Raw genomic sequence first — 27,195 nt, forward strand, 5'->3', positions numbered from 1 at the left:
CACTCAGAGGTGCACAGCTGGGAAGGAAGGCAAAAAAGGTGGCCTCAAAGACCACACAAAGTACTCCCCACCAGGCTGCAGCTGTGACAAGCCAGTAATTCTTCCCTCGACACCTAAGGCACATATTTCATAGTCTAAGAATAGAAGTGCTTAGACTGATCAAGAGTCAGGAAGGCTGACAGAGTTACCCTCATATGGCTGGGGCTCAGATGCAGAAAGATGTCAAGAGATCTGGTTTTAATTGAAATGCAATTGTTCACCATGTGGTATTCTATACACAGGGACCTTTTGCCTTATATGGTCAATAGCATATGTTTTGGCGATATAAAGAAACAAAACAAGAACAGTGAATATGAGTTGCAACAATAACTTATCAGATACTGTAGAAAAGCATTATATCCAATGAACACTACATAGAAACATGCTGCTTATATTTTTGTTATATAGGTTTAACATGCCAATTAAAAATTAATTCCACAATTGATGGCTGTTTTATTCACTTGTTGAGAGGTGATTTTCTTAGAGATAGATATGTTGTGATCAATATGTTAACAACTGATAAAATGCTTTGGTGTTTATAATACTCATTTGGCATAGAATTACTTCTTTGAAAAAGCCTGAACAGTAAAACAAAACCACTTCAATATTTTATTATCATGATACGATAAAGTAAACATTGAGAAGTGACTCACCATCCATCTGATGTAAAAAAGATCAAAGAAGAGACATATCATAATTTAATCTTAAGAGAAGGTTTGTGTAGAGACAAAATTAGGAATCAGGTCAATCCTAAAATACAAGTTATTTAGTATAGCGCTTTAAACATTTAAAATATAAAGCATTCACTGGCAAATAGTCCAGATGTTGGTTTAGAATAAAATTCAAGTTCTATGGTGCTTGTTTTTAATTTCTAAGAGGTCTGCTGACAAAATGTGAGGCCTCTATACCTTCTCTTGACAAAATGTGAGACCTCTATATTTGCAAACTCATTGCCCGTGTATGGAACTGAGCTGAAACTTGGTAGTTCTATTTTTGTCTTTAGGCAGTCTTTTATTAAAAACATTCTTTAGGAGAGTATATTGAAAAGTAGAATGTAAATACACTTATTGTAGGAGGGACTTCTGGCTTTATGATTGGTAAAGGAATAGTCACACCCTTGGTTATAGCAGATTATGTCTATGTCTGGCAAGAGGTGGAGTTTATAGTTGAGGCAGTGTCCTTTCATGCTCTGTTTTGCTTAAATCCCACTTGGCCTGTGCCCATCCCCTTTGCCTAGATGTGAAATAGGCTACATAATGAGAGAAGGTGATAGATATGCCAAGTAATTATCTCATCTATCTGCATATTGTTGACAATTTGTTGATTAATAAATCTGTGTACAGGGATCATTGTGATCCAAGTCTGGATGAGCCTGATATTCAACTTCTGGGAGGTTGTGAGAATATGTTCTAGATTGCTCTCATACCAGATGTCAGGTGCTTTCCTAAGAGGCTTCATCGTTAGTCCAGCAGCATTCAGAGCACCTTCAGGAAACCCCATGTCACCTGGGTGACACTTGTCAGACTGCCATTGGGGTGCGGAGGGTAGATCTATAGTTATTGCTCCAAAGGAATTAATTATAAAATCCATCTGCTTTAAGTTTTGCCATTGTGTGACTTAGTTATAGTCACCTTTGCTCCTTTGTGTAAGGAAGAGGTGAAGAACCTAAATGCCAGAAGCTGCCACAGAATAGAGTAAAGAAGGTCGCCTGGTAAAGAGTTCAGTTAAACCTGAACCCAAACCATCTTCCTTCATGCTTGGTGTTGAGCTTTGGAAGAGCACCCTTTCTCCTAGTTGACCTCTGATATCACAGAAACCTCCATATTGTCCACCTGCTCTTGGTCACTTCACTTTAAGGTACCTGGATTTTGTTTCTGGACCTTGGTCTTATTGAACCATTGGATTCTTATCTTTAAAGTTCATTCTCTTGTAGTCATTGATTCCCTCACATCAACTCCCCTCCAACCGATTCATCTTAGAATCCTGCCATTGGCTCCTGTCCTGATTGCTTTCACTAGAAAGTTCTGTTCCTCACTGGCTGCCACCCAACCCGGCACTAGGAAAACTGGAGCCAGGGCCTCCACAGGGAACTCCCAGGCAGGTGAAGTCCTGGTCTGAACCTCAGGCTGGCTGTTGACTGCAGGTCTCCAGTACTGCACGGATCATTTTGATTCAGTTCAAGGAATCTGAGTAGGTGAGTTGGGCCTCCCACAACAACCCACACTGGGAGCCCATGTGCAGGTGCTCCTGACATCCTGTGAGTGTCAGAGGGAGTGCGTGAGCGAAGGAGTACATGTGAGGGAACGTGTGTGTTGACTATGAGTGTGTTTGTGTGACAGTGAAGCATGTGCACGAATGACTGAGTGTATGAAAGTGTGTGAGGGTTTGGGGAGGTATGTGTGCAAGCAGGAAACAAAGAGGGAAAACCTGGGTTGGCAGTGAAGTCTGAGAGAAGTGGTATACCAGAGGGTCTGCGGCGAAGGACAGGTGGCCCAGGGTCCATTTCTACTGCAGCTACCCCGTCACTGGGTGACCTAGAGCAAGACACTTCCTGTGTCTTAGATCAGTTTTTATCTTTGAAAATGAATATCCAAAAAGTACTATGAACTCTCTGTACTACAAAAAGTACCACGCAATCATTGCCATGATTCCATTTAGTCTGCCTCACTATATATTAAAATTTGAACGTAGAGCTGGAAACAGGAGGCTGTGGTTGAGAAACTCAAAGGACGGCTCAAGCGCCACACTTTCGGGCTCTGGTTAAAACAGTACCGAAACAGAGACTGGAAGGTTCCCTCCCAGCCCACTGGGTAAGAAGAGGGCATCTATAAGAGTGAGGTCAAGAACACAGGCACCCCGATGTTCCTCTGCTGTTTCCTTGGCCTGGAATGTCCCCTTCTTAAATCATCCTGAGACCCACACATGGAAATAAACGCATATCCCTCTCCCACTGATTTTAAAAAGTGCCTTGATTTTTTAACAGCAAGAATTGGATGAGCAGGAGACATTGCATGCCATCTTAATTTGAGAGTAAATGAAACATGCCCCTGAGTGGCCTCCATCAATTAAGATCAAGAAAACAAACCTGGGGCACCTCACTTCTCCCACTGACTGTCTTGACGGCCTCCTCGGACTGCCACCCGGGAGGCAGGCCCAGTGAGCAGCGAACTCAAAGTGATCTCTGTCTCCTGGCTGCTAAAGTAAACCACAATTTAACTTCAGTGCTCCCTAAGGCTCACATCAAAACTAGAGAAAAATGTAAATGTCACCTCTTTTAATAAGAAATCATTAATATATGTTCATATGTCTCCATTCTAACTCTAAATGGCATGATCGTTTATAAGCTATGTAGATGAAAGAGAGAAGCAAATTTATAAAGCAAATATACTGGAAAGTCACAACCACCTATCCCCATCAAGTAACATAAGAAAGGACTCTAGATGATCCAGAATAAATAAGATGCAGATCTAGGAGACAGGCCCAGAGAGGAAAAGTGGCTACCATGGGATCACCAGCAATTTAGGGCTGAATGTCATTTTCTGTCTCCCAGATTGATGCCTTTGCCAGATTAATGATTTTCTATATCATTATGCTTTAGAAAAGTCAAATATTTTTCTCAGAGTTGAATTTTTAAGTAGAAATTACTGTGGCACTTTCAATGCTCCTTTTTAAAGTTCCCTCTTTGGGTTGGACATCTATTTTCCTAGCACGATTTCCCACCTGTTCTCTGGTCCTGACAACAGAGTTGAGTTGACACAAGCCCCTAGCTCCTCCTTTCCTCTTCCTTAGTTAGACTCCTTCTTCCTGAACATCTTGCTTTGCTCTCTGCCTTATTGTCTGATTGCCCCCTTTTCTGTCTCCAGTCACATAGTAGCATGTTTAGATCCTGAAATCCCACAGCACATCTAAATTGTTCTGACTTCCAGAATCAGTTACATCTGTGGGTTTCAGTGCTGTCCTCAGGACAGCAGCATCATGTATTACCTAGGAATTTATTATAAATGCATATTCTCAGGTCTTAGACCAGATCCACTGTCCTAGAAATTGCAGGGGTGAGGTCCAGCAATTTGTGTTTTAATGAACCTTCCAGGTAACTCTGACCTCAACCCACGTCCGAGAATCACTAACTTATATTATCTTCTGGTAGCATGAATTCAATGGCGAGAGCTCTGTATAAGACTGCTTGTGTTAGATCTTGCTTTTAGGCTGTTTCCTTTGTATAATTACTTTAACTCTCTGTGCCTTATATTCTACATCTGTAAAATGGGAATAATAATAGACTTTGCTTCAGAGATTTGTTGTTGTGGAGCTGAAATGATACAATAATGTATATAATATAATTACCACAGAGCAAAAACAAGGAAATGCTAAAAAATATTAGCTCTTACTCTTTCATAAGAGTCCTACTCACAACACATGAAAGTAAGTCACTTTCCTTTCCACATCATACCCTTATGAAACTTGTAAACATATATTAATCAATAGTGAAACTTATTTAAGAATGTAAATTACATTCTTAGTCACATCTTGATATCAATTTCTATGATATTAATTTCATTTTTGCATTTAAAGTAGTTACATGAATAATTAATTTGTATATTTCAATAATTAAGAAAAATGATGACATAGTGCCACTCAAAATAATCAGTTTAGAGAAAGCTATTTCATTGCCACATAGGAGTAAACTCAGAGAAGGTTTGCAAGTCTGTTCTCGCAGCAGCTGATATCCTTAAAGGGAAACACACACACAGTCATTGCTAATAATTAAGCACCCTGGTCTCTTTCAATCTAAAACAACTATAAACTTGCCTGTTCAGAATGTCCTTCAGGCATAAAAGCAAGTTCAACAGATGGGACAGGACTCCACAAATGCCTCTTTGAATCTGAATCATGCATTTTCTGTGAATGTAAATATCATTTCATATCAATTGTACTACTAAACATTCATTCATAATTGCTGCTATATGTGTGTTTATCATAAAGAAGTGAGTTCATAGTATTGTACATATAAAATGATTCTGTATTTCAAAAAGTGTAAAGTTGTAGAGTCCCTTTACATATACAGTCTCTTCACCCAATGCTCTTCACCCAATGCTAATAGCTCATTTCCCTCCCATGAAAATTTCAAATGCTTTAAAGTTATAATATATTATAATAAATAAATCAAAATACTATATATATCATTGCTGCCGCTCCAAAGAGGAGTGCCATTAATTAGCAGAGAGCTTTATATATGATATCCATATTTTAAATTAGTTATTATTTTCCAGGAAGACCATTTAGTTAGTGGATATTGCAGTTTTAAAGCTTGTGTTGCTCCTGTGTGTACAGTGTATATGGTCCTGGTGAAATGACTCACACCAACAGTAAAAGTAAAAAGACCTCCCAGAAGGGATCTTTCTTAAGGCAGGCCACAAACTGTATGTGCAGCACTTTTTTTGGAAGTCAATAGTAAAATCCTCAGCTGTGAATATATTGCATATAAGGTTGTACAATTGTGGTTAGGGAAATGTGATGGTTATTAATTTAGTTCCTAGCTGACCCAATATCCATTCACATAAAAAACGCTTTGGGGCAGTCATCAGGAGACCACTTTGACTTTGGTTTAAATAGAATTTCCTTGACTTTTATGACATTTCAAATTTTCACTAAAAGAAGAGTTCTATAAAACAAATGGCTTAAACAGGTAGAAAAATGTGTAGGTGAAGTTTTATAGTATTTCAACAAAGTTTCATATGCATCAGTTAAGTACAAGAAAATAAACATAAAGGAGTGGAAGCCATAGAAAAACAAGTCTAAAAAATCAGACATGTGAATGGGAGTTGTTCCATCTGCAGGAAGCAATTACAAGCGCAGTTCTCTGAGCTCTTTCTCAGGCGTTGTGCTTTTGGCTCTGAAATCTTGCTGTTTAGTTCAAAGGAGGAGAACTGGAAATCAGAAATCCTCACTATGGTCCCAAGACTCTTGCAAGATGCAAGATGCCCACATTTCTCTTTGGCCTAGTGTTTTTCCACGAGGTTAATTATTGTTAATTTTATTCATAATCATCTTGGAAAATGGAATCTGTACTTGAATTCTCATTGTGAAATCAGTCCTTTTAAAAAATAACAGGACCACTGTCAAGACTGAAACACTGGGAGGGTAATTGAGTCGGAAGAGCTATAAGAGCCCGGCTATCAAAGGACAGATTTATAAACAAACAGCACCAGACAGTCTTGATGGGATTTTCAATAGAATTAAAAACTTAGTGAGCACAATGAATGTACCTTGACACACACACATTTATATTTTTGTGATGCATTTGATACAGTGTCTCAATGAATCTTATTTGCTGACCTGATTGGCATTGGCTTGGCTGTGTGCTTTGTCCCACCGACTGAGAGCTGGCTGGTGGACAAGCCCTAATGACTCAGGGCAATGTGTTGACTATAGGGTCGGCGTGAGGCCTGGTTTTGTTTAATGTCTTTATTAATGATCTGGAGGAAAGAGCAAATAATTCTTGAATAAAATAATATTTTAATGACAGGCACATGGGGTACCTGGAGAAGACGATGAAGCAGAACAGTATAAGCACCAGCTCTAGGATTGCTGCTGGTTTGAAGGAGGCCGTCACTTGATCTTTCTGGGTTTGTTTCCCCATGTGGAAAATGGAGATAATGGTATGCTTGTAAGAAAGCAAAGATAAGATTTCATGATTTCAAATACAAAGTATGATAATACTCCCTCTGATAATAGTTGGTGCTTATCTATTGCTTACAGTACTTGTTAGGAGTCACTTACCTATAGCAGAACATCGGTAGGGCCAGTGGCAGAAAGGAACAGAACAACATTATCAAAGGACAACACGCTTGGAGGACAAATGGCTAAAGCGCCCTGCAAAGGGGTTTTGTGAATAGGTGGAGGAACCTTAGAGAGAATAGGAAGCTGAAGAACTCCAACGGACTCTTTTGTGGAAAACTACACAGGAGGATAAAGGATGCTGTGGAAGTGGAGAAAGCTATCTTGCTGTGCTTGAGGATGGAGCAGAGGGGTGAGGAGGGGACCTCAGGAAGACCTCCCACACTGTCTTCCTTTCTGTCCTTCTGATCTCTGAAGACTATGCCCACAGATGTGTTTATATCTAAGTACTCATAAATTGCTGTTTTACTTTTTATTTAAAAAAAATTCGAGCTGTTTAAATGCAAAGGTAAAGCCAGTAGATTATTTCAAGTAAAGCATTAAAAGTGATTATCTTGAAAGAGTCATGTCTAGTCTGATGCAGTTGTGGTGTTAGGAACAGTATTTCTGAGTTTACACAAAGCAACTGGCTGCAGGGAGGTGGGTGTGGGTGGTGGTGCTCGTTTACACAAACAAAGCTATAAGTGATTCACCAAGATTTTGTTTTTCTTGAAGAACTGTGATTTTCAAACAGACCAGAATTCTTGTCACAGCTAAAGAGTCTCTTTTTAGTAGGAGAATCTTAGGAACCAAGTTAAGTGAGAAGGTTACTGGTTCTTGCACTGCAAAGCAGGGTTACTCAAACTAGTCTGATCCCAAGGAATTTCTAGGACTGCTTCTCAAAAATAGAGATTTCTATGTCTTAGTCCAGACCCATCAAAGCAGAATCATCAAAGAAGCCTCATGGTTATCACCAGGCAAATGTGAGAAACCCCAAAGTTGAGTAAAGGGAGCTATATTTTTCTACAGAGCTGTCTAATCAATCTATAACAATCTGATATAACCATATCTACTAAAGTGTATTCCTTCCAAACTGATCCAGAGTATTTATGTTGACTTATTAGGGCTTTGTTTTTTTCCTGCATAGAGCCAAACATTATAGAGAAAATAGACTAGTCCATTGCTTTTTCAGTTTTTCTTACCAATCAGCAAAGGAGATGTTAGTACTCTAGTATCTCATTTTGTACTTTCTAAGAGTACAGCTTTTTTTCCATGAGCTATTTATTTTGAATTCATTTATAATTTATATCCTGCCTGTTTCCAAGAAAACTGGGGATTATATTTAAGATTTTCTTTCTTGTGAAGTTTGAGGAAAAAAACTTTGGAGTCTCTGATATGAATGGAGGGGCCCATCAGCAACATTCTTAAGGAACTGAGACTAAAATTCCCCCCTGCCCTTCCTCACAGCAATAATCTCTATGCTAAGCCACAGATTTGTATTTATTTGGTAGACAAAGAAATGCAAAATAAGGTACAAATTTGATGAAACATTTTCTGTGGGTTCAGATAGAATTGTGAAAATGGTAGAAACGTTAGAAGGAGACTAAGCCGACTTCCCAACCAGCATATTAGGATCCTGTTTACATATGCAATTTTTCTGATGGTATCTCGGTTTGTGAAAGCCACGCCCATCTCTGATACAGCCCTTGAGACACTATCCCCACTACTTCTACAAATAGTGATTTCAAGATTAATTTAATGTTTATCTAGAAAACGTAAGACACAACTTTAATTAGCCATGTGGGAGGGAAGGTTGGAGAAGATCCCAAAAACATATTCAGAAAAAAAAAACACCTCACTGAGGAAGACAAAAAGTTATGCTATGAAATAACATGGGAAAGAACCAAGATTTTAAAAAAGCATAGCCTTAGAAACCACTATTCAAGGGGTTATAAAATGATGAAAATATTCTTTGAAAAAGTAAATCTACCATAAGTGATCATTTGTGGCCACATTTTACTTTGACAAAATGTCATCAAGGTTGCTTTTAAAAGTTGTTTTGGTGGGTATTTAATGTCTGAATAAATTTTGCCATTTTAATCTATTTTCCCTAAGGAAATATTTTGTTCTCTTCCTTTCTGACAGATTGTGGCTTATCTTGATTTATCTCTTGTCTCCTCTGCCTCCTCCTCCTTCTTAATTTGAAATAAGCAAACATTGTCCCTCAAAGAGTCCGGCTTGTGTTGCACATTGGTATTGGGTAAGCTCTGTCCCGATGATGTTGGCAGAAATACAGTTTTGCCCTTCAGCTGGATTCAGGTTACATGTATTTGCTGATGTCTTCTGGTAGATCCCTCTCCACCTCCTTTTTCCTGCATGAATAATCTCACATGAATTTGGCACTCACACATCTTTATACTTCAGGGGAGCCTTGGAGAAGAGCAAGAATCTCTTTCTGACCTGGGTTTACCTCTTCACCAGAGATGCTATGAGCTCAGTGCCATCATCCGTGTGTTGTGGAAGGGACTGTGAGGGTGAGATTTATTTTCTCATAATCTAAGTTTTTGTTTTTGCTTCTTTAGGAATCTTGCTACTCTTTCACAAAACATTTAAATAGAGAACAGTGCCATCCTATGGCAATCCTATGTCCACCAAACAACAAGCAGTTATAAAGTAATGTCAAATAACATGTAGAAAGGTATGAAAGTTTGTAAAGATGTTAGGAGTTTATAAAATGAAAAAGTTGATCATGATTCAGAAAAGCTAGAAAAGAATCACCTACAGACACATCTTCATTTGAGCCTGAAAGCTGGTGAGAATGTTTGTAGATCAGGAGAAAAGCACTAAAATTCCAGGTGTGATAAAACAGCTGACCTAGCTAAGAGAGATTAGCATTGATAATTGATATCATAAGATATGGGATAGAAGGAATTACAGATTCTTGTTTAAATTCCCAACCTATGCAAAAAACTCTTTATTCATTCTATCTTCAAAAGTATTTATTTTATGCCTATCATTTGTTAGACTTTGTTCTAATCTGGATGCTAGAGACACAGCAGCAAACAAGACACACAAAGTTTTCCTCTTGTTAAATTATAGTTCAGAGAGACAGATAATAGATAATATATAATAAACCAGCAAAGAAAGGACAATTTCAGATTTTGATAGTACTAGGAAGAAAATAAAATGGTGATAGCATAGAGAGGTGGAGGGTAAAAGAAGCCCCTCAGCTAATTTAGATAGAGTGAGTGGTCAAGGATGGCCTCATGAAAGAAATGACATGGGAGCTTAAAATTGGAAAATAAGAAATCATCAACCACTCTAGGCTGAGCCCTCAGTGGATGAACGCACACAGAGAAAGACCTGAGGAAGTTGGTGTGTTCCAGAGACAGAAAGACTACTCTAGCTGGTACCCATGAGGCTGTGGACATAGACTGAAGTCAGGTCGCATCTGACCTTTGAAGCCAACAATATGGCTCTGGATTCATTCCATGTGCAATGAAAAACTGTTGAATATTTTTGGTTTGATCACAAATGTAATGTGAACTGCTTTCTTTGTGGAGACTGGATTGTAGATGATAAGAGAACACTCCTTCCGCCCCGCGGAACTGGGAGTCACGCCTCCCTCCTCAGGGCTCCCATACAAAGGTATCTGCCCATCACCTAGGGCACTTTTCCTTTCCTTCCTTGTATTCTGGTTATTCAGTTTAAGTCTTAGTTCCACTATCTGGGAATATATAAGGACTCTTAGTAAATAGTGGACATGGGCCATTGACAAGTAGACTTTAAGTAGTTAATTGCACTTTTAAAAAACTGTATTGTTATCATACTTTTATATATGAATAGTTTAAAGATGAATAGTTCCAAGAGCTTATGAAAAATATTTCCCCACCTATCATTCCTACTGTCTGTGGGCAACTATTTTGAATCATTTAGCTGTTTATTCACTTTTTCTTTCTTAATTTTTCTTGTTTTTGATGACATTTTCTTTTCTTTGCTACAGGGTTTAAATTGCAGATACATTTGAGGCTCCAGCATATCCCTTCTTAAACCCATTCTTCTCCTTTGCTAGAGTTAACCACCATTATGTATTTTATGCTTATTGTTCTCTTGCAAGTTTTCATGATTTTGTTTTACATCCATATATCCCATACAGAATATATACTATGGTTTTACTAGAGTATAATATCATTTGTTGAATATAATATATATATATAATGAAATAATATAATATGTAATAACACAATATAATTTTGCATATTATAGAATTTTTTCCCAGATTTATTGAGGTATAATTGACATATAACATCATCTAAGTTTAAGGTATATGGTGTGTTGATGTGATACACTTAAATATTGCAAAATGATTACAACAATAAGTGTTAGCTAACACCTCTATCATGTCACATTATTACATGTCCTTTTTTGTGGTGAGACCATTTAACCTCTACTCACTTAGCAACTTTCAAGTATATAATACAGTATTATTAGCTATAATTGCCATGTTATAATTAGCTATCATCACCTTAGAACTTATTCATCTTAAACCTGGAAGTTTGCACTCTTTGACCAACATCTCCATTTCTCCCACCCCTCAGCACCTGGTAACCATGATTCTCTCTCTGTTTCTATGAGTTTGGCTGTTTTAGATTCTACACATAACTGATAACTCACAGTATTTATCTTTCTCTGTCTGTCTGACTTATTTTCCCTTAAGTTTCATCCAAGTTGTTGCAAATGGTACGATTTCCTATTTTCTTATGGCTGAATAGTAGCCTACTCTGGATCTATACCATCTTTTTTATTCATTAATTTGTTTTGATAGACACAGTGTTTCCATATCTTGAATATGGTCAATAATGCTGCAATGAACATGGGAGTACAAATAATTCTTTTTGAGATACTGTGTTCATTTCCTTTAGATATATTCCAGAAGTGGGATTGCTAGAACATTTGACAGCTCTGTTTTTAGTTTTTTTAAGGAACCTCCATACTGTTCTATATAATGGCTGAAATAATTTACATTCCCACCGAGTGCACAAGAGTTCTCATTTTTCCACATTCTTGTTAATATGCATTATTTCTTCACTTTTTGAGCTGGATTCTAATAGGTGTGAGGTAATATCTCATTGTGGTTTTCATTTGTATTTCACTGATGATTAGTCTGTTGAAAACCTTTTAATGTACCAGTTGAAAAATGTCTGTTTATTTCCTCTGCCCATTTTTAAATCAAATTGTTTATTTTTCACTATTGAGTTGTATGAGTTCTTCATATATATTGTATATTAACCCCTTATCAGATAGATGATTTGCAAATAATTTCTCCCATTCTGTAGGTTGCTCTTTCATTTTGTTGGTGGTTTCCTTTGCTGTGCAAAAACTTTTAGTTTGATAGAGTCTACTTGTTTATTTTTGTTTTGTTGCCTTTGTTGTTGGTGTCCTTAATTGCAGTAAAATAAGAAAAAGCCTGAATTTAAATGCTTCCTTCATTACATTTGCCTTTGTGGAAGAGAACTTGATTTTTTTTCATGTCAATTACTTATATAAACTTGAATAAATGAGAGCTTTCCAGGGCAGCATTATACATATTTGACTGTGGATATTGTAATACCACTCATTGCACAAAATCGTTATCATAATTAATGTCTATGCTGTGAGACATGTTCCACTAAGGTTCTAAAAAGGAAAAAAAGTCTGGAAACAATTTCAGAATAAACTATATATTAAGAATGTTATTAATAATGGTGAGAATGGAAAACTAATTGAGTTGGGAAGACATGGTTCTTTCCTTTTACGGTTAATGCGTAAAACTTTGTGGTGCTTCCCAGATGCACATCAAGACCACGGTGGCACTCATGAAAGAGCAGGAATGTCTTGCTGCCAGCACAGAAGCAAGGGGGCAGCAAAGCCTGCATGTTGGTTATCAGCGGGAGACCCGCTCTTCACACAGCAGCTGCCTGACCCGCAGCCCAAAATGTGGCTCCCTTGTGTTCTGAAAAAGGTGGTGTCTCCCCTGAAAGGGCTGGTAGGCACTAATGGCAATTTTGACTTGGAGTTGCTTTGGCTGAGCGACAGCTCTTCACTGGTGAAAAATCAATCTACACAGCCTGCTCTGTATCACAACTCAGAAAACTGTCTTTGAGATGCATAGGTTGACATCCTGCCTAGTTTTTATTTCAGCTTCATTGGAACACATGACACTTAAGGCAGTTCTGTTTTTATTGACCAAACTGAGATTTTCCATCCTGCTATCCTCTCTTTCCTTTCTCCTTCTGAGGATAAATTTGTTTCCTTTCCGAGTGATTTATTTTGCTACATGGTTTACAGTACTTGATGTTTATATATATGCAAAATTTAATTTTGACTATCTCAAGATGATAAATTGGCTCTCATGGAATTGAGCACATTTACATTAATTTATAGAAAAACCTAGTCAAATTGAGGCAGTTTCATGGGTAGGAATTTCAAAATCCATCTTGTACCCCAGTGCATTGAGCATTTTTTTTCTTGAAGAAGCATTCAAAAAATATAAAGCTTATTTATCATACTAATTTTATTCATAATTTCTGATCTCTATTTTAAAAATATAGAGAGGTTGCCCTCTATTAAAAGACATATAATGTAAGCTTACAGAACAGACTTGAGGACTTTTTCTTCAAACTTTCAATAACTGGTGGAATTCATAAATGCCATATGTATCAGTCTGTAAAGCATAAATTACATGTGTTCTGACTCTAGAGTTGTTATATAAAATAAAGAACACCCATTTAAATTTGAATTTTAGATAAATAATGAAGATTTTTTAGTATGAGTATGTCTCAAGTATTATTTTTTTATCTGTGAAATCCATTAACACTGCAAATTTTTAACTAGCACAATTTTTAACAAAAGATAGTTTGAGTGTCAACAGCTCGAATACTATTAACTGCAACTTAAAAATGAGAAGGTCTCATATGTGCATGTGTGATAAGACAGTTAGCTTCTGAGACCCACAAAAAGCTGCAGTTATTTATGTGTCTCACGAGGAACTTTAAAACTTTGGTCAGGTCTTTCATTTTGTCTTGCATTTTACTGCTTCAAATCTCCAGTTTCTTCAGTGCCCCACACTACTAGCTTATGGGGCCATCACAAAGAAAAATAGGTGAGGCTTTTTATAGGCAATTTGGTGTGAGATCCAATATATATGTATGTATATAGCTGCAAAGTTTATGAAATCAGCCCCTATGTTAGCACATGCCTTTTTCTTCATAACAATCATCTGAAGTTAAATTTATTTATATATTTAATAGAGCCAGGATTGAGCCCAATGCTTTTAATCAACATGTTATCCTATAGTATGTTGATTACACACACATACATACAGTCTCCTAGGATGTGAGGGGTTGTTTTGGAGGGACATGTTCTACTAATGCCTAACTCTTAATAGAGAATGGGGTTCACTAATTCTGCTGACTTTTTCTTCCTTTGTCAATGCAAGGATCATGAACCCCCAGAACCCCGTAACCACCTTTCTCTGGGCTCCTTGCTTTTGTTTGTTATATTCATCAAGCAATCACATTTGCACTTGTGTTACTCAGAAAGTGCTGAGACTACCCGTGATGTAGTGATCCTTAATAGTTCTTCATGTTTGACTAGGGCTTCTCTTGGTTATATGCCAATCTAATTTCCTACCCATGGGTACACACTAACAAGCATGAATGCACAAATGTGCACACACATGGCTATGTTAAAGGTACTGTTCAATTTAGTGAGAAACTGACTACAAATTATCTGATGATATCCTAGATCTCAAGGAAACAGTAAAAGCAAATTTGCAGTTATGTATTAGATGGTGAAGTGATGAGAAATACAGATGAAACATTTGAAGAAATTCAGTGAACAGAGCTAATTAGGATGAATTGCCTATCAGTCAAATGAAAATAAAAGAAGTTATTAAAATTATTCTACTACATTGAAGAGTATTGAAGCCTAGTTTTAGAGAAATATTTTAGTCAAGGAAACACTGCAACAACAGAGATTTGAAACTAAAACAATTTTTTTAAAAACATGAGTTTCTCAAAATACTGCAAGGAAGACATGTAATCCTGAGTCATATTTCTTGGAGAATCATTTCTTCATATCTCCACTTACTAACCTCTTAAGGATGTTCTCATTGTTTCTCTCTCACTGAAATCAACAGGACTCTCTCCTCCTTCTGGGTAAAATTCTCCTCTCAGCCTTCTCCCTGGCCCTTTAAGTCTTTCTCCTCCCCCTTTTCCGTAACCTCTGTTCTTTGTCTCTCCCTACCTATCCTCTAGATTATGCATTGCTATCGATAATATCCATCATCTTCAGTCCTCAGAGGGCAGAGGAGGGTGAGAAACTGCTGGCAAAGATAGGACCTTCTTGGAGACAAGGAGGGAAGAAAAGACAGGAAGATTCAAATACCAATCCTTTCCTCTCTCTTCCCTTCCCTCCCCTCCCTCCCCCTTCCCTTGTGCTGTCACATTTGAAACACTTGACGACACATGTAAGGCATCATTGCAGAAATGAAGTACACTTACATCTAACCACTCTGACATACGTGTTGACTCCACCAAAGCTCAACCTATTTATGACACTGATTCTTTGTGGTAGTCTCCTTCTGTCTCCCTTCCTTCCCTCCCCCCTCCACCCCTGACACACACACACACACACACACTGTTCTCTGGTGTACACTTGGAGCTGACCAATGCACTCAGTTCATGTTGCAGTGTTGATCACAGGCAAATGATCTCCCAAACACTTCTGATGTTTCATTCACAGGGATGTTGTCTGAAGAATGGTGTCATGTTACCAAGCGTAACTGAGAGATGTGGAAAGAGGGGCAAATATGGGATTTATAATGATATGCTTTTATAGTGTAATAGTGAATGATGCCTTAAAAAGATGTGCAATATAATCAAGAATTTGTTTTCTATAGTCTTGCAGTAAACAAAAACTTCATATTAAGTAAATGAAGTAAATGAAGGATTTAATGTTTGTAATGTGGGAAGGAAGGAAAGCAAGTGGAGAAATTTTGATAAAATATTAATATGAATATTAACAGTAATAGCTACCATTTATTGAATACTTACTTTCTACTAGAAACTGTGAAAACTTTTAAGCATATATTATCTAGTTTAATCCTTGTATTAATACTGGTAGAGGTACTGTTATCCCATTTATACAGAGAGGATCTGAGACTTATATGGATTAAGTTAACTGCCTATCATCTATCATACTGCTTGTAAGTTGCACAACTGGGATTCAAATCCACCTCTACCTAATCTAATGCTGTGATTTAAACTTTGTGGTAAGTGTGTGTGTGCATAGTACACATGTATGCATTTATGTATATATCGATAAACATAGCCATTGCCTCCATACGCAGTTTGTGATTTCAGGTAGAGATATGTTTAAAATGAGGGGACAGCTTTCTTCAAGAGTCTACAGTATGGCATAAATAGTCATAGTATAATTAGTCATATAACTGTACATTTGGAGACTGGAGGATTAAAAAGTAAAAGCAGAACAATTACACAGTGAATTCTGGTTGGTGTAGTAGTTCATCATTACCTTAGCTATGCTTCCCTGGTGCCTTTTTCATGGTTTCATCTGTTTATTTCCTACGAGTGTATTAGTTCTCTTTTCATTGATTCATACTTGAGTTGAATTTCCTTGTTTCAGGATTAATTTTCCTTCTATTTTTGTCCCTCTTGACACCTGCCTTCAATGTTGAGTGTTATTACCTACTGTGTCTGGCTATCATTGGATTGTGATAAAACAAGGATAGGTGCAGGGAGGTGAACATTTCACAGGTGGTCTCACAGAAGGGATTTTGCAGAGTATCACTTGATTCCCAGGAAGTGAGGACTGGTGCCTGTGGTTTACGGGCAGCCTAAGAGACTCTCATTCCTGAAGGAGCAAAATAAAGAACCAGCATGGTCATGCTCTAACATAAACCTTCTATAATAGCATTTGGTACTATGAATAGGGTCTGGCTTTACTTAGTCTCAGATGCCTCTTACATGATGAACATCAAATAGCGAAATGTGTCCCTAAACTTCTGACATGAGGATGAGACTATAATTCTATATTCCACATTCTCTCCCATTGACAGTAAGTCCTGGGGGGCCAAATCATGCATGGAATCTCAGGCACACTGGTTTCAGTTTCCCTCTTGGTGCACCTGTTGCTGTGGAACAGCTCGGGGCTCTGACTTCCCACTGATAATAGGACAGCACTAGCAGCATGGCCTCTCACATTACTGAGTACCCAGAGTCATGTAGAGGATGCAGTAGGTTTCACAGCACTTAGACATGGTCACTAGTCAAAATGCACTGTCTAGTGGGGAGACAATGTGAGCCAGTAAAGCATTGGGACCCTGTAAATAAGCAGCTGGAAGTTCCCATTAGTTGGAATCCTGTTTGAGGGCAGGGAAATTTTCTATCGTTGTCACAAACTCCAGCCATAAAATGAGCCCTATTTTATCTTGCAGAAGAGGGTTCCTGGAGTCTGGCAGGTATGCTAAGAATTACATAGACCATGTTCATTGTTTTGAATAATGCTCCAAAACATTGTGCTGCAAACATAATGGAACATCCAGTATTATAAGGATTGCTTTTTACTTTCTAATTTCATGGCTAAAGGTACCAGTGGAGAAGAATAAAAGCTACATATCAGCTCCACAAATCTGGGTGTTCCTTTATTCTGTCTCTAGTGTGTAGGCCAATTTAGCAGTGACAGAGTGAATTCCGCAGGGGGAAACAGGAACTCTAGAATAAAGGCTGCCACTCCTCAGAGGCCGCAGAACCCGGAGCACTTCACACACGCAGCCCTCTGGGCTCCAGCTCCTGAGCTTCTAGCCCACAGGCCTGGATTTCCAATCCACAACCTGCACTTCCAACAAGCCTCCCCGGATGCTGACACAGCTCCTCTTCTCGGCACTACCCTTTGAAAACTACTCTCTTAATTACAGGAAGGAAGAAAATGGAAACTATGCTTGCACGCTCAAGTGCAAGCTTTCTTTCTGAAAACCAGTGAATAAAGAAGGACTAAATGTCCAATTTATGAAAAGAATTCATCATTCTTTTATGATAATATTAACAGTGCAGAGGAAACTAAGAAGTTTTGGTGTGAAGTCATAGGTCAAATTATTTCACTTGAAGATATCTGCTGTTTGTGCTTACTTAATCTGAAGAAAGTGTTCATTGTTTTCTTCTTTTCAACTCATTGTTTACTATACTTAGGTATTTTAAGGAAAATTATAGGCATTGTGACATTCTACCTCCTAAGTACTTTAGTATGTATCTGTAAAAACATGAGAACATTTGCCTATATAACAAGAACAAGCAAGCATTATTATACCTAAGAAAGTTAATACTAATTACTTATCATCACCTAATACTTACTCTGTCTTCAGATTTCTTAAAATTGTCCCTAAAATGTTCTTTTCAGCTGGTTTGTTCATACTAGGATCTAATCCAGGATGACATTATACTTGTGAGTTGCATTTTATCATTTAGAATGGTTTTTGTTTCATGACACTGACTTGCCAAAAAAGAGAGGATCATTTATCCTTTAGAATATTTCATTTTTCTGGATTTGTCCAGCATCCTCATGGAAAGGCTAGATTAGATTACATATTTGGGTTGGACTATATTCTAGCTGATGGCCAGCACTCCATACTGCATTATGTCAGCAGTAACGTAGTATCTGGGTTTCTCTCTATCTGCACTGCCTTGTTTATGTCAGGGACTTCCTCATCATCCACTATGACACCACATTTTCTCCTTGCTACCAGAAAGTGATATATGTGCTATTACTTGGTAATGCATAAATGTCTGATTGTTCCATACATTTACCTCATGTTTTTAAAACCACTTGATAATTCTTACCTAAATCAATAATTTCAATTAAGTTTACAAAGAGATAATTTTATTAATTCTACCAGTCCTTCTATGCATATTAGCTGGCATTCTTTTTAAAATTAGAGCTTTCCTTACAACTGAAGGCTGTTTGGTCACCTTAAGACTTATTAACCAATTTTCACATAAGTAATTAGTTTAATTAAATGTCTCAAATGTTGGCTAATCTGATATTCCAGTTTTCTCTAGAAAGCATCATTAAGGACATGTTGATTTTCACAGATTAAATGTGGTTCAGCTGTCTTCCACTACTATGAAAATGTATTCATATGGCAGGAGTAAGCTGTCAAGAAGCAATGAGCTGAAAACCAAAAGGACAACTCATTATGACAGGTAACAGGTGATCCATCTGCCAAGAAACCTCAAGGCCTCAGATATTCTTGGTAGGCATTTCTGTGTAAGCACTCAAGGAGGATGCAGCCAACCAGTGAAGTAATGACAAGAGAGAAGATACATCCATTTGCTTATAAGTCATATTCATTTCAACGTGGCTTAATAACGTCAATTCAGATTGCGGAAAAGCGGCCACTAATTTTTATTAATAGAAATAGTAAAAAAAATGTCAGGCTCATAAGAAAGCTTTAAGGAGGTTTTGCAGTGTGTTTAGTTTAAGCCTATTTTGGGAATGGTGATGGTGAAAGAAAAACTGTTCTTTACTGTATTTATGACCATGCTGAGTTTGCAAAGGGAACGCAGACTAAAGTCATTAGATGAATGTAGCAATGCAGTTAAGTTTAAACATAAGGGGAATGATTTATATGGAGTCTTCTGCCTTTTTTCTATCTCCTGGAGTTCATTTGAAAAAAGAAAAACAAAAACAAAAGCTCAAAAAAAATAGAACTGAAGAATTAGAAACTGTTACTTTAGGTCAAAATAAAAGTAAGTGCCAAATTATTTTGGTAAGGCTACTGGTGATAGTCATAGGTTTTAACTATGTAGGTCCAAGTAGTTGACCTTCTAGAATCATCTCTCTTGGATGTTGTCACCCTTTCCTTTTTTTTTTTTTTTACCAAATCACATTTATTATAACTAGGAATTTTAAAACAGAAAAGTATCAGCTGGGGAATACTTTGGTGTAACTTAATATCATGAGACATTAGATATTATATTTATGAAGAATTCATAACAATGAAAAGCAGTTACATTTTAATAATATGTGAAGTTGAATATATATATTTTACATATACAAATTATATACATATATGCAAAAAAGAAGTAAAAGAGAATAAGAAAAACTAACAAATCTTTAAAAATATCTGTAAGTAGTAAGATGAAAACTGATCTTTTTTTTATACTTTTCTATATTTTCTAAATGTTAAATCATAAACATAAAATATTTTTATAATTGAATTTTTCCTCCAATTTTCTTCTCTAGATTTGGACACTCTTCTTTTGTACAAGTCTTAGCCAAAGGTACATGAAATGTCTTTGATTTCTGTGCTCTGATTGTCTGAAGAAAGTTAACATGGTGGAATCCTGCCTCTTTCCCTTCCCCTTTGCTGGGAGCCAGGTATTCCCTGGAAAGCCGCAGAGAGATCTGGACTGGCTGAGCTTTCAATAGCAAATTCCATTAGCTTGGATCATCTGTACTGTTTCTAAGGCCTTTGGCCTTGGACTCCTGCTATATTGACCTTAACCCAAGCCATACTGATGTCTTTCATACCTGCCAATATTCTCATGTCCGTTCTCTAGTTCTGGAATGAGTTACTAATTTTTTAGAAATATGTGCAAAAGTAATATCCTGAGAACTTTCCAGGTTGAATTTTCTGGACACAGATGAGGTTTGTCAGTGTGGAAAGTTGACAGAAAATGGTATCTTGCAGAATACTAAAGACATTATATCTTATTCTAGAATCATCTACTGAACACTTGCTATGTATCAAGAAGGAATAGCTCTCTCAATCACAGATGGTATCTATGCTCTATTAATTATTTTATTCACAGATCATGACTCTTCAAAGCAATTAACTGTATAATTAAAGATAAAATAATGTTTTTCCCTCATAGATAGGGTCTTTAATATAACCTTTATCATTTTCAAACAATCTAAGAAAGCAAGGTATCAAAAATGTTTCCAAGTATCAGCTTATTGCCTCAGTTACAAAGGCCTTTTGAATGTTTCATTTATTCATTCAAATGCTTGTTAATTTATAACAAAGAGCTTATGATATTGCATAATCACATAATAACAACCAAATTATTCATATAGCTAAATTCAGTTCCATGTGTATACTTTATCTTTCATCCAAGGTTCAGATTTGCCTTTGAGACAATTATCTTTGGTTTAAGAACAAGAGAAAAGAAAATAGGAGACACTATGCATCTTTGCAGATCCTTCTGGTATAGTAAATATTGTAATTAAATTGTTAACTACAAGCATTCTGCAGTTGTTTGAAGAACAATTTTTTTCTCAGGTCTATAAAAATAAAAAATAAAAATGCCATCCCTGGTAGGTCTTCTGAGATCAATTAGTTGTATCTTACAGCCAATGAAGTCTATCATTGGCAGTTTTGATGTGTGAGTTATATCAGCTTCGAAAGATAACTTCTGTAATATGGGATGAAATATAATTTTAAGAATTTTAGTTCTGTTTCATTTCAGAACCAGAGGCAATTGTACTTAATACTCTCCACATTGGCAAAAGTCTGAATTTAGATAGTCATGACTATTAAAAATTAGAAAGTTTAATTCAGAGTTAGAATTGTTTCTTGGGCAAAAATTGTGATCTTCTTGAATTTTTGTTCCTTCATTAAAAAGAGGAAAAGTTTCAATGTTTTCTAAACCTTGGGTAAAAAACAACATATTATAAATGGAAACGTCATTTTATCTGATTTTATCATATTTCTCTAGAAAATGTGAAATCATTTGCAAGTTACTGGATATGAGGAGGAATTATCAGTCATAAAATCTTCCAGACACACCCAGTATATTCAATCATCTTCTAGGAAGGTCCACTTGCCCTCCTGCAGAGATGAGGATGTGCAGTGGTGTCTTCCATGAAAGGCAACCTCCCTGTCCTGGATGCCTTGCTTATGACTTTCTCTAAAGACTCATGTTCCCCTTCCCCAGGATCTGATGCTAGGGGAAGATGCTCAGTGTCCCCTACAAACAGATGGTGCTACACCCTCCATCTGCTAGAGCACAGCTCAGAGCATCCAGCTGGAGGAGACCTAAGGCCTCAGGACATGAGCCCAACCCAATGTGAAAGGCCATGAGAATCACACAATTGTAAGCTTGGGAAGGTCTTTTAGGTTTAGAAATTTACCACCTTTCCCTTCCCCATGTTAGTTTCCCCTGTGGTTGTGCAGTGCATTTTGACTTCACATAGCTGTGTTACATTTCTGAAGCCACCGTGAGAAAAACTCTGCAGTTCCCTTTAGTGTCTCCCATTGGTTCTACTTGGAGAACTAGATGATTCTGAAGATGCTTTCCAGCTTTAATAATCTGTATTCCTGTAATGCTGAGAGTCTTAGCTTGGCTCTGTCTCTCTTTAAGCCAGACTGGGTCAGAGGGACCCCACAGCTTTGGGACATGGTCATTTATTCAATAGACATTTATGAACTGCCTAGTAGGTACCAGATACTGCCTTAGTGCTAGACAGACAGAAGTAAACAGACAAAAAAGCCCTGTTCTCATAGAACTCATATCATTTTAGAAGAGAAGACAGCTGAAAAGCAAACCATTTTTTTTAAAAGCATGGTTTACTAGGTGGTAATAAATGCCATGAAATTAAAGTTCCATAGGCAGGTTACAAATTAAAATCAAGTGGTCAGGAAAGCCTCACTGGTGACTTTGGATTATAACCTGAAGGAAGTGGAGGTGAGGTGAACTTGGCAGATATTTCAGGGAACAACATTCTAGGCAGAAGATGCAGCAATTGCAAAGCCCTCCCACCAGCAAGTTGGAGGACTGGCAAAGAGGTGGGGAACCAGACTGGGGGGATCTCATATAGGCAACTGTAATAATAACCTTAACCTTGACTTTTATCCTTATTGAGCTAGGGTGTCATTGGCTATGTTTAGACAGAGGAGTGATGTGCTTGAACTTACCTTTTCAAACATGACTTAATCTGCTGTCAAATGTAGCCCAGTAAAGGACATGGGCAGAAGCTGGCAGAGCTTTTAGGAGGAAGCTCTGTATGGGATGTACTGAAGGTTTACAGAAGGCTGGGAAGTGGAGGTGGTGAGAACTATTCAGATTCTGAATATTTTAAAGTAGAGCAGATATAGTCTGATGAAGGATTGAATGTAGGGTGTAAGAGAAAAATGATTCAAAGGTGACTTTCAGGTTTTTGGCCTGAGCCACTTGAAGGATGGAATTGTGGTTTACTGAGGTGGAGAGAGACCTAGATTAGAATCCCCTGCCTGTTACTAACAGTGTGACTTTGGGTATGTGGCTTAATCACTCTATGACCCCACCACTTCTTTTTCACTTATAAAATGGGGTAATTTTATCTTCCTTGAGGTTGATGTAAGAATTAGAAATAATGTATTATAGCTCTTACAGAGTGCCTGAGACTGGTGCTTATGCAGTAATAACTGGAAGTCATATCATTACCAATTTGGGGGACAAAAGAACAAGTCTTAGTTTCCCTCTATGATAGGCCTTCAGATATTTGGAGACAACCCACATGTTTCCCTAGAGTCTTCTCAGAATGAATTTCATAGTTTCTTTATTGCAACTGGCTGCTTTCTGTGACTCTTCTGTGTACATAAAGGTTTGAACAAGACTCCTGATTTATAAAAGGAATGGGTTCCTGAATGCATCTCCTTGGGAAAGGGAAACAAAGGCAAAAATGAACAACTAAAAAGCTTCGGTACAGCAAAGGACATCATCAACAGAACAAAAGGCATCCTGCAGTATGGGAGAATATATTCGTAAATGACATATTTGATTAGGGGTTAACATCCAAAATAGATAAAGAGCTCACACACCTCAACACCCAAAAACCAAATACCCTGATTAAAAAATGAGCAGAGGATCTGAACAGACACTTCTCCAAAGAAGAAATACAGATGGTCTATGGGCACATGAAAAGATGCTCCACATCGCTAATCATCAGGGAAATGCAAAGTAAAACCACAATGAGATATCACCTCATGCCAGTTAGGATGGCCAACATCCAAAAGACAAGGAACAACAAATGCTGGTGAGGATGTGGGACAGGGGAACCCTCCTACACTGCTGGTGGGAATGCAAATTAGTCCAATCATTGTGAAAATCAATATAGAGGTTCCTCAAAAAAATAAAAATAGAAATAAAATACCATTTGACCCAGGAATTCCTCTCCTTGGAATTTACCTGAAGAAAACAAGATCCCAGATTCAAAAAGACATATGCACCCCTATGTTTATCGCAGCACTATTTACAATAGCCAAGAAATGGAAGCAACCTAAGTGTCCATCTGTAGATGAATGGATAAAGAAGATGGGGTACATATATACAATGAAATATTATTCAGCCAAAAGAATAAAACAAATCCTACCATTTGCAATAACACAGATGGAGCTAGAGGGTATTATGCTCAGTGAAATAAGCCAGACAGAGAAAGACAAATACCAAATTATTTCACTGATCTGTGGAGTATAACAACAAAGCAAAACTGAAGGAACAAAATAGCATCAGACTCACAGACCCAAGAAGGGACTAGTGGTTACCAAAGGGAAGAGGGTGGGAAAGGAGGGTGGGGATGGAAAAGGGGATTAAGGGGCATTATGATCAACACACATAATGTAAGGGGTCATAGGGGAGTGAGTAGTGACTCTATAGCATCTTACTATGCTGATGGACAATGACTGCAGTGGGATATGTGGGGGGGACTTGATAATATGGGTGAATGTAGTAACCACAATGTTGCTCATGTGAAACATTCATAAGATTGTCTATCAATGATACCTTAATAAATAAAATAAAAGGAATGGGGCGGGGTTATAAAAGGACTTTATACATTTCTCAATAGTGGGCTGAATGATCAGAAATCTATGTGAGACCAGCCCTCGTTCCTCATTCCCCACCCCCCACTAACAATTGTGAATGAAGAGGCTTTATTTTGGATGCAGTTGACACAAACATGAAGTTGGGATAATGGGAGTCATTATCTACACGAGTTTTCTTTTTGTCAGTAATCCTTCATCATATCCCAGTGCCATAATGCAATTTTAGTGCAACTGAACTCTAACACCTTCAAGTGATAAAATCAATTCCAGCCAGCCACAGATCTAATTACTTGTGGTTCTGAGTATGCTGGTATGATTCTCTATGTCTGCCAGTTACAAAAAGACTGGAGGCTACTGTGGCCTCGCTGCACTGTGAGCTGGCTCTGTGGGCAGTAAGTTCTAGAAAAGATGGAAACACCAGACTAACTCTGGCTGAGAACCATGTTGAAAGCCAGATGGGCGAAGCAACAGCCTGAACGCACCCATAAATACAGGAGCCCACACAAATCAGACTTGGTCTTTGGTCCCCATTCTTTCTGTTTTAATTGAAAATTAGGGGCCTGGGTTATATATTTCCTTTAAGTTCTGTCTGGCACTAACACTTCATGTTCTCTCTCCTTCTTTCTGGTGCCCTCTAGAAGCTCAGTAAAAATAAATGTTAACCACCTGCCACGTTGGAGATTACAGCCTTCTAAAACCTTTTCATGGGTAATCAAGCCTTATGGGTTATGACATACTCAGCAGACAGGCATGGCCCCAATTTTAAGCTCTGTTGCCAAAGCAAAGCAAAGAATTGAAGCCAGTATGTCCCACCCACAACCTAGAGATTGTGTCTGATACGAACTAGTTCATCAAGATTGCCTGTAATTTCAGTGTTCTTTATCCAGAAAAAAAAAAAAATCTTTACTAATTTATCTAAACAATTTAATAAACTTGATGATACTCCTAAATCATTTAGCACAATGCCTGGAATATAGTACATGCTTAATATATGCTATTTCTAGTGGTAATAATGGTTGTATTTTAATTTTGTATGTGTGTCTTTCCAGGGCTGTGCTACTCTATATTCCGGGAGATCAGCCAGTCTATGAAGCTCCTCAAAATGCACAGCACCACTGACTTAACTTGTTAATGAACTGGAACTTCACACCTGCTCCAGCAGTCCCCAAGAGGCCCTGTGAAGTAGAAACACAGCTGAAACAGCCTAGGGATTGCTGGCTGATTTTTAAATCCTCAGCTTTCGTGTTGGTCACACATATATTCACACTCCCAAATGAAATATGTCTTTGTGCAAGAGCACAGAGGGTGAGTGAAGCTGGCAGCTTGGCTCACAGATGCTTTTGTGCTCCTGTGCACACACTCCCACCTTTAATTGTTATTTAAATCCAGAAAGGCATGCATTTGTGACTCTCCCTATGTATTAGTAGTGAAATACGAGTGTAGACCTAGCAACTCTGAGTTAGTCTATAGGTGGCCAGGTAGAAAATTTTTGGCTTGAAGGCTGGGGAGTACTCATGTGCACACATCCAGCCTGTGTATACACCAGCTCTGATGCCTCTGTTTGCCAAATAATATGCTTTCTCTTGGTGTTACTTAAATGGATCAAGATTTATGTTCATTACTAAGAATTTCTCTAACTGCTCAGTATTTAAAATATTTAATCTCATTAAGAATGTATATATATTTTATAGCTTATACATAAGACTTTAGAATAAGTAATATTCTAAAAAGTTTCCAGAAGAATCTAAAATGATATTCTAAAATACTTACTTTAGAAATTAGTAAAATTAAAAGAATACAAACCAAATGTTCTAGCTATTGGTAATTTCTCATTTTATGTTTTCTTGTTTTATTTGAACACAGAAATACATATAAAATATTATGAATAAAGTGTGTATGTATGTGTGTAATCTTTGTTCCCCAGGAAGTAGGTGGGAGCCTTCATCAATTTTCATTTTATTTTCTTGCTGTGAAGACCATGGATGTCTGTTTTTCCCACCAGAATGTAAGATTCCCAAGGAGGGAACTTGCCCTTTCATCTCTACTACATCTTCAGTGCCTATAAAAGCATATATTACATTACCTACTATACCAAGTATAAAAAAAACTTCTTAACATTAAGACACTTAACAAACATGGGATAAAAAGTAACTACTTTTAAATGACAATAGAGACACTTAACACAATGTTCTTAAATGTGAATGTGCATTAAAAAAAGAACTGGGCATTTATCAAAACCTCAGATTCTTAGTAGGCCCTCAGAAATTGTGGTTCAGTCAATCTGGACTAGAGCCTGGGACTGTATCATGTGGAGATGCCACCACTACCCTCACCCCCCCGCCCAACCCCTTCCCACAAATGATTGAGAAACACTGTCTTAGAATCTGGTTTTTATTTATACATACTGAGTAACTAATATTCTAAACCTAGTGACTTTGTTTCTCTCCCCATTCCACTCTGCGGTAATTTTCCTCACCAAAATACATTAATGGAAGGCCATTTAGGCTTTGTTTACCTCTTTATCCCCTAGATTAAAAACAGGAGGGCTTGGCCACCAAGCATGAAAAAGAGCCTCACATTTATTGACAGAAGATTTAGAGAAGTTGGGACTGATTGACATCAGGAAATGAGACCAG

At 37.5% G+C, this 27,195-nt stretch overlaps 2 long non-coding RNA genes across 3 annotated transcripts in view; one reads left to right on the forward strand and one right to left on the reverse strand.

The window, feature by feature from the left end:
• LOC108400265 (uncharacterized) overlaps nt 1-27,195 on the reverse strand; it is a 1,191,208-nt gene that overhangs the window by 108,743 nt on the left and 1,055,270 nt on the right. The window lies entirely within an intron of this gene.
• LOC118971223 (uncharacterized) lies at nt 1,962-26,300 on the forward strand. 2 transcript variants are annotated; one of them, XR_012129146.1, is made up of 3 exons: nt 1,962-2,233; nt 9,121-9,230; nt 25,609-26,300. It is a non-coding gene; the product is annotated as an uncharacterized lncRNA (long non-coding RNA). The 2 variants fall into 2 exon arrangements; XR_005059565.2 differs by lacking the exons at nt 9,121-9,230; nt 25,609-26,300 and adding exons at nt 18,846-18,956; nt 19,999-20,953.

This window comes from Manis javanica, chromosome 1 (genome assembly GCF_040802235.1).
Source record: "Manis javanica isolate MJ-LG chromosome 1, MJ_LKY, whole genome shotgun sequence".
Taxonomy (NCBI): Eukaryota; Metazoa; Chordata; class Mammalia; order Pholidota; family Manidae; genus Manis; species Manis javanica.